Source organism: Bidens hawaiensis, unplaced genomic scaffold, assembly GCF_021521415.1.
Source record: "Bidens hawaiensis isolate Kalapana, Puna unplaced genomic scaffold, B.hawaiensis_p1.1 tig00005663_1, whole genome shotgun sequence".
NCBI lineage: Eukaryota > Viridiplantae > Streptophyta > Magnoliopsida > Asterales > Asteraceae > Bidens > Bidens hawaiensis.
The window spans coordinates 305,780-314,980 of NW_027491369.1; the positions used below are offsets into that span (position 1 = coordinate 305,780).

Below are 9,201 nucleotides of genomic sequence, written 5' to 3' on the forward strand. Positions count from 1 at the left end.
CCTTGGGAATTGCCTCCGCCAATAGCCATTTCTTGTCCGCATTAGTTCGGACAAGCTCCATTTTGTGATAAGCACACTCTAAAGCTTGTTCCCGGTTTTTGGTGGCAAGGTCGGTCAATCGCTTGTCCTTAGCTACTGAGTCAGCTTGGAGGGTTTTTATCAGCTCAGCTTGTTCGTCTAGTTGCCTCTGGAGAACAGTCTTGGCTTCCTCAGCAGCAAGGTAATTGGTTTTTTCAGCTTCCAAAGCTTGATGATTCTCCTGGGCCTCGGTTAGAGCCTTGGGGACCTCTTTCTTGGCTTCAAGCAATTTAAGCTCCAGGTCATCCCACTCTTCGTTCATCGCCAACCAGTCTCGGGCTATCTCTTGACTGGTAGAGATAGTATTCGCCAGGTGGTAAGAGTTTGAGTTCGGCAACTCCTGGAGAATACGGTGACGTTGTCGCTCCCTTTCTGCGGGAGGAAGACTTTCCCGCAAATACTCAAAGCACACATCCATGTCGTTCAACGTCGAATTTCGACATAAAGAACAGTGTGGATTGTGTGGGGCAGTGTCTTCTTCCGCGGGAGGCGGAGAGGTCTGACCCCCATAATTAAAAGCACGAACGCAGCCCTGATATCTGAATTGATGAACGTTGAAGGACGGAGACATGCGGAGAACGACAGGCTCACCAATCTCCTGCTCCTTAAGAGGAGAAACATCCGTCAAAGTGATCGGATCTTGAGCACTGTTGGGTGGTGGAGACGGCGGAGGGGGCGGAGCAGTTGAACTCTTTAAACTTGAAATATCTTCAGAGAAGTCTTTCAAGCCCACTGATAAACGATAATCATATATCAGACACGCCACTGATTAAAAGACGATAGATAAAAAAAAAGAGTGTTAAAATCACCTAAAGAGATGTCCTCAGAATCACGTTGGTGAAGGCGTGACTCCAAGATGGTAACCTTCGTCTTCTTCTTTTTCTTGGACGGAGCAGCCTTAGTGGGTTGAGCTTTACGTTTGTCGGCTGCCTTCGACGCACCAACGACTTGAGGCTCCTCCTCAACATTGGTGTCACCAGTTGCCTGATGATCACCCTCATCACCCGACGACGGGTTGGCGGTGGCCTTCAAATCATTCTTACGGGTTAGACCTACAGTTGAACGCGACGGATTAGTAGCATCAACTGTAAACCCTCCCTCGCAGAGTGACGACTCCTCACTCGATGAAAGAAGTGCTATCACTCCGCTGGAAGTAGCAGCAGTAATGGGTCGGGGTTGTAAAATGCCCTCACCTTTCATGACGAACTCCTCACCTTTGGCATACATTGCCTCGGAAACTACAGGTTCCGGGCTAAGGGTGGTGGAGAAGAGGAAATTACCGCGGGTACGCTCCAAGATGGGCGCGTCCTTTGGGTCGATTGGACGACGCACCATCATTCCCCCTCGCGATCCAAGAGGGTACTGAACACGGAACCCTCATCTATACAAGAAAGAAATAAAAGTTAAGAGTGAGGAAGGATATTGAGAATAAAAGTTAATAACATATTACGTTTGTCAGAGTTATCGTAATAAGGCTCCAACTTGGGGAATGGCCATAGCCGACTCATCTTTGCACTTACCATCGCCCCCTCGTGAATGGGACGCATAGGCGTCGGGGTCTTGGTTAAAGTAATAAACCACCGATGACCCTCATATTCAATGGCGGGGATTTCGGGGGGCGCATCTTCCGGCTTCCGACGAGCCATCGAGAACGGAATGACGTCCTCTCGGACCCAAAAGACCTTTGATTTCCATCCGTATATAATGAGGATCCATTCAAAGCCAGTGGGACCCTTTCGGGTGGTGGCAAAACCGTACCATCCATCACAAAAACTCATCTTGTAAAAAACGGCAAACATGCCAACGGATGGTTCGTAGTTATGGGCTTGACAACAGAATTCGAAATGTTGAATTCTTAACATCCTAAATGGATGAATCTGGTATATATGGATCCCATATGTTGTGAAGACGGATCGGACAAACCTCATCACCGGTATTCGAAAGTTCCCCATCGTAAAATGGTCTAAATAGACAGCCATTTTCTTTGACGGCAGAGTAGTGGCAACTGCACCATCAGCCGGGCGCTCGACCTCCCATTCCAGTGCCAGACCGTACACATTTTTTACATCATTGAAGTCCTTCTCCTTGATGTTACATCCAACCTCATGGATGGCAGGAGGATTCTTCTTATCACCGGCCATTGTAATGTAATATGAGTAAAGAAACAGAAAGCAAAGTTTTGGAGATCTCGGATCTGTTGGTTATTGAAAGAAAACGTTTGAAAGTGATAAAAATGGATTGGAGGCCACAAGAGACTCATTTATACTCATCGCAATAAATGCGACCGTCTGACTGACAGAAGAAAGAGAAAATGCGGGCCATTGGATGATTGACACGTCAGGCGAGACGTTCGAGAAAGTGCATACAGGCTGTCAAGTGGCGTCATACACGTCTTATCAGTCACCACTTAAAATTCCTCTCTCCGCCACGTCATCAGTATCATCCAACTTGCATAAAATTCAAAAATATCTTGCAAAAGATATTATTTCAAGAACAAGTATAACGATCATAAGGCAAAGTAATTATTTCCATTAATATTTGAAAGATGATTACAAAATATGGAAAACAATTACAAGTCTTAAAACTTAATCCTATCCTACGGGTTGGAGGCTGGCATATCTTCCAGAACGTTTGGAGAGGTGTCCTCAGACGAGTCATCCTCAGACTCATCATCCAAATAGGCCCGTAGCTGCTTCACGCCATCTTCAGCGGAGGCAAACTCTGGAAGCATGTTCTGAAGAGGGAAGACTAGGCCGTCATGCTCTTTAATCCGTATATCATATTCTTGTTTCACAGCAAGGCCATGAAGCGGATGACTCTCAATGGTTCGACCAGCTTGAGCATATTCCATCCCTTCATTAAAATCGTTCATGCGGCCAAGTTGTGAGGAAGCATTCATCAAGTTAGCAAAGCTCTCAATCAACTCCGGACTTCCTTTGATATGACGGACGACCTAATAACAAAGAATGGTTCGTTAGTACCAATAACATCAAGTTTGTAAATAAAGACAAGTAAACGGAAACTCACAGAGTCAAGCCCTCGATTGAGGAACCACTGGCGATTCCTATCGGCACGCTCTGCCCTGCTCCGAAGCTCTTGAAGCTCATCGGCTAGTTTTTGTTTATCATTGGAAGCTTCAGAGGCACGAGTTTCCGCTTCCGTGCAAGATTGCAGCAAAGAGTCTTAGGAAGACTGCATTTCAGTGGCAGTTTTGTCCTTAAGATCCGACTGTTCCTTCTGCAGTTTCAATTCGGCCTCAAGCTCTTGGATTCGATTGCCCTGAAGGGTCACTTAGCCTTCTAAAGCTGAATTCGCTTCCTGAGCACGAGCTAAATCATCCTTTTTCCTCTGGGTTTCAGCACAAGTAGACTCCAGAACGGAGTTTTGTTTCTCACAGACTTCTTTCCATCATTAAGCAGCATCAAGATTTCGATCTTTTTCCTTTTGAAGTGCAGCCTCGGCGTCAGATTGTTTCCACCTTGCTGCACTTGCTGCTTTACGATGCTCCTCAGCTTCTTTCTTTGCAGCATCAACGGCCCGAGAGGCCTCACCCAGTTTCCCATCCATTTTACGCCACTCGCGTAAGATTTCCTGGCTACAAGCTAAACTGTTAGCCAAGGAAACGGATAAGTCAGTGTGAATATCATGGCAGGAACGGTCACGAAGATACGCCATCTCTGCAGGCGGCACACAATGCTTGACAAAACTCACACAGGTCCCAGGGTCAGAAAACCGGGACCCATTGACAATGTCCCAATGAGGGACAAACAAGTAATAATCCCCTCCTAAAATTGCATCCCCGAAGTACTGGGAGCCTGAAGTTTCGAGACGAACGGGGATCAAGAAGGATTGTTGCGGGGCACCTTGCGTTGAACCCCCTCCGACCTCATGGACAAATAGTCCAAATTGGAAGCTACCCCTGCACCCATAGTTAAGGGTGAGGAGGTAGAATAAAATTGAGGAGGAGATCGGGACGGGGATTCTTGAGTCCTGAAACCAGCCTCATTCACGGCTGGGTTATTGCCATCATAACCAGTGGCCCCTCCAGCCTGAAACAGGTAATCCAAAGATTCATTAGCTTCCAGCTGAACATTTGACCCCTCCACATTTGAGTCAGCGGGAGGAGTAGCAGGCTTGTTTTCTGCCTCCTTCTCCGGAGGAGGAGATGGTTGTTTCTCAAAAACAGGAGTTGGTGTTGGTAGCCTTTCAGTTACATCATCTCCAAAAATTGACGGGTCTGCACAAAGAAGACTTCACTCAACTACATGTTAAAGAAGTAAAAGTTAGAGAATGGAATACGTACCAGTAACCGTCCCCATACGTTCTGCAAGACTGGCCTGCGGCTTATCGGACGACCTGTCCGCTGCTTCTTGGCCTTAGGCTCTTTCCCGACACCCGCAGTGCTAGCACCTGCATCACTTGCTTGGGAAGCACGAAAAGACCTTTTCCAGTATAATTCTGCTATTAAATGTGAGATAGATGGAAACTCAGTAGCATCATCAGAGTTTTCACCTTCGTGGGTGGCAGAATTGTCACTCGACGACAGAATGACGATTACCCCGTCGGAAGTCAGCGCATTAAGAGGAGGAGGGTTCAAAACATACGCACCTGATTCAAAGGTGGCGTCCAAAACAACAGGTTCTGCGCGCACCTTAACCGGGAAGAGGAAGTATTTCGCGGTCTTCTCGAGGACGGGCGTGTCCCTCGCATCACGAATACTCTTCCTCACACAGCCTCTGTCGTCATACAGAGCATTCAGCATTGATCCCGGGCCTGGAAGTAAATACGGAAAGTCAAAAATAAAGCTCCAAAACAAAGAAACAAAAGAAGCAACTTCGATCATCCAGCCCAATAAAAACAGGTTCCAAGTAAACAGACGGCCATAAACGGCTCATGCCTGCCCATACGAGGGCCTCCTCAGGAAGTGCCCGCATCGGAGTCGGCGAGGAAGTAAATATTCTAAACCAGTCCTGCCCCTCATGAGCAGCTGGGGCAATGTTGGGGAGTGCCTCATTAACCGGACGGCGTACCATAGTATCCGGTATCACATCCTCCGAAATCCAAAAGAACTTGTTCCTCCAATCTTTAGAGCCTCCCTCAACCTCCTGACCGATCCTCCTGTCAGTTATCGCCTGACAGGTAAACCACCCGTTTCGGTTGACCATTCGATACAAAAAAAACGAACCGGTCAAGACGGGGCACCATTTCGTGAGCTATACACACGAATTCATAGTGACGAATTCGCATGACAGCATGAGGGTGCAACTGCGACAAATGTATCCCAAAGGCAGCCAATATCCTCATAAAAAACTTTGTCACAGGAAAACGGAAGTTTCCGTAGACAAAGAAGTCTGAGTAAACAGCCATCTTTCCAGGAGGTGGGAAACTGGCTATAGATCCGGCAGAGGGGAATTCCGGTCCCCAATCCAGTTGAATACCATAAGTCTCAATGAGTTTTTGATATTCAGATTGGTCCCATTGAACCTCCACTTCATCTATTTCAGACTGAATACTCGTCATTACAATAAGTTCTGATGAAATATCGAGTGGTTTCAAGAAAAACTTGGACGGTTAATCAGAAATTTCAGAGAAAAAAGCAAGATAATAATTAGAATTCAAAGGCGATAAATCTTTGAAAAGAAGCTAACTCCCCCTATTTATACCCATCGCAATTAATGTGATGGGATATGAACAGTGAAGAGAGGAAAGGTTACCCAATGGGCAGCCGCCACGTCACGCGGGAAATTCGAAAAAGGGAAAAAGGTGTATAGTCGGGTACAGTGACAGCCGTCATACACGTCCTGTCACCTGCCCACGCGCCTGCGAGTGGCCAAAAAAGGTGTACAGTCGGGTACAGTGACAGCCGTCATACACGTCCTGTCACCTGCCCACGCGCCTGCGAGTGGCCAACTTGTCCTTTTTTCATGATTATCCACAACAAAAGAAGATATTTTCTACCAACTTGCAAGAAAAAAAAATCCCCAAATACGCATTAAGTCCAAAAATTCACCCGCATAAAGTACTTCACGCGGAAGAAACACTGGACTGGGGGGACTTATAGAGGTATGGTACTGAAAAGACCCAAATACCCTTAAGTATCACCCGCAGGGCAATCAGAAGTCCTTCATAAGGCACCCGCGGGACATATGAACCACCCACATAATTATGTGAGGAAGAAGCACCCTCACAAGACATGCGGAAGCATCCTGACACCCTCAGAAGTTATCCGCAAGACGGAATACTTGTCCACATAAATGACCGTGAGGTAATGCCCTGGGACAGCTGTCATTAACCAATAACATTCTAGAAGATCTACCAAGATGCTTTCTTGAGCAATACGTGACCTCTTGTCCAATCAGTAAAGAACACCTGGCAAGGCCGTTATAACCGTGCACATGGCCAGGGTTGTCTACCACCCTATCATATGAAGACACGTGTCCAGGTTGTTATACATGCACATGCAACGTATAAATTGAACCTATCGTATGAGGACACGTGTCCAGATGGTTACGAGAGCATCTTCCAAAGGGACAGCTGGCCCAATCACCTTCCCACACCCTTCGGCTATAAATACCTGTCTCAATCTTCATGAGTCTTCATGAGGTACTCATTCACTCCCACTGTACTATCACTATTTACTTAAGTGCATTATCTTCATCAGAATTGTACTTATTCTCACGCCGGAGGGTGGTTACGGGAAGACCCCCCTCTTGTCCTTCCCGTAACGAGCTAACGGTGTCTGTTTTGCAGGTTCACGTCACTGGACTTTGAGAATTGAGTTCATATCGTATCGGCAGTTAACTGTATCCTACCATGTGGACTCATTGGATCTAGGACCCGTTAAGGGGAGTAGATCCGTGTTTCTTCAGTTGGGATCTTTTTAACTTATGTATAACCATCATGTTTTCTTATATAACATTATGGAGTTTGTGTTCAGTGAGAGCTCACAGGATTCATCGGCTGATGAAGAATAATGGGATCTTTGTGTTCTCTACTCAAACAAAATAAATGCATCTTCTTAATAAAAATTATATTCGAATTTTCCTAGATTTTTACATTTTCTATTCTGCCATTCTCTACTCAGCAATTCAATCAATGGCAATCATGCGTTTCTTTTTTAGCAAATGCATATATTTCAACTGTCAAATGGGATAATTATTATTTAATTACATTTCTGCAATATCAAGTGTGTGTTATACATAGCAGAAAGGGCGGGGTAACGGGTTTACGGTCATTTTGGCTCAGGTTATATAACTATAACTAGTTTGGTCAAAATTGATACATGTCAAGATGGGCTTTTTTAAAAGGTATCAAATAACTAAAAATAACAAGTACAACTATATCTGTTGTTGGCAAATGTGGTTGATCGAAACTTGTTCACGTCATAACGCTTCTTGTAAAATCATGTTAAACAGAACAGACTGTTGTTCCAGACCAGACATTTATTTTACCTTTCATTATTTTAAAAATAAAGTATTTACTATTTTATTTTATTTCAACTAAACAAAATAACAGAATTCTTGAAAGCATAAACCATTTATGATCATAGCTTCTTCCAAAATTATTACATGACTTTATCTATATCAAGGTTACTTTTTTGCAACGGTTTCCCGTGGAATCAAAAGCCCAGAAAAAAGAAGTTACCAAAGACAAATATTTATCAAACGTCCCATTGGGCAATGTGTAATGGTCTTTGCCATGTCACCTCCACAAAGGCAGTGTCACACTCACTAAGACTATATGTTGTGGGTTGTATGGGGGCTTTAAAGGGGACATTATAGGCGAGGAACACCGCCCCAGGGTGGTATGGGGGAGGTGTGGTGGGGTCATGAGATGGTTTTCACACACACACACTCTCTCTCTCTCACACACATATATATATGAGCGTTGGTGAAAAAATATTTTAGACTAAAATAATACTAAAGAAAGTAAATGCATAAATTAAGTTATGTAGATGTATATCTAATAACTATAAATGAAAGAAATATGTGACGGTGGAGAACGAACAAAATAAGTCTAGTGCGACAATACACTTTTAAAAGAAAAATTTAACTATACTATTAAAGCAATAGGCTTTAAATCCATATTATCCCTTCCTATTGGTTGATTCTCATACTTTCCATGTATATCAATGCCTTCTCTAATTTTCAACTTAATAAAATAAATCAATAATATATTAAAATAAGATTCATCAATGCTATTAAAGTATTATCTTTCCTCTTTCATTTAATGTCTAATTTTTCATTTTGAATATTCTAATTAATGTAATATTTTAAAATCGTAGCTATAGTTTCGAAAACCAAATATTCAAAATTTCATTTTGAATATTTTATTATTTTTGGTTGATTTCATTCACCACCTTTGTTAATTTTTTAGATAATATATAATATATAATTTAGATAATTATTTGATATTTCATCAATAGAAGAGAGTACGGAATTAATATATAGATTACAGATAATATATATATATATAATATAGAGAGATTACCGATTTAAAATATTAAAATTTTGTTAAAATATTATATTTATTTAAATTTATCAAATTCATAAAGTTGTAAAGGTTTGTACCATTCATGTTAAATTTAGGAAAGGATGGCTCATTTGATTAAGAAAATGGTTTAATTACGGAATTTGTAAATTTGAATTAATTATTATATATTCTTTGAATGTAATTAATTTGTAATTTTGAATTAATTATTGTACAAATTATGGTGTAAATTTGAATGTAAATTTGAATTAATTAATAATCATTAAGTTTTACTATAATTAATTCATTTGACTCATTGACCCATTGACCCACTGACTTAATTACGGTCATTAATTAAGCTTTAACATTTATAATACAAGTTCATTGACTTATTATTGTTTAACAATAACAATTGAGTTACAAATCCGTTGTTGACCCATTGACTTATTATTGTAAACATTGACTTATAATTACGATTTACTAATTAACAATTGAGTTACATATATTATATGAATTACATTACATAATATATGGTGTTATAATTTATGATTAATTATATTATTGTAAATAATATAATTAGTAACTTATATTTTTACATTATGTAACATTGCATTTTAGGAAATTAGGCATTTTAGAAAATTCAAAAATTTGGAA

General features: G+C 41.9%; 1 protein-coding gene across 1 annotated transcript in view; it reads right to left on the reverse strand.

Annotated features, from left to right (window-relative positions):
- Positions 1 to 7,936, reverse strand: part of LOC143630386 (uncharacterized) — a 181,434-nt gene extending 173,498 nt beyond the window's left edge. The window contains exon 1 of the mRNA XM_077099419.1: positions 7,915 to 7,936. The gene's annotated coding sequence lies outside the window, so the exon portion shown is untranslated. The remainder of the gene's footprint in view (positions 1 to 7,914) is intronic.
- Between the last annotated feature and the right edge of the window lie 1,265 nt (positions 7,937 to 9,201).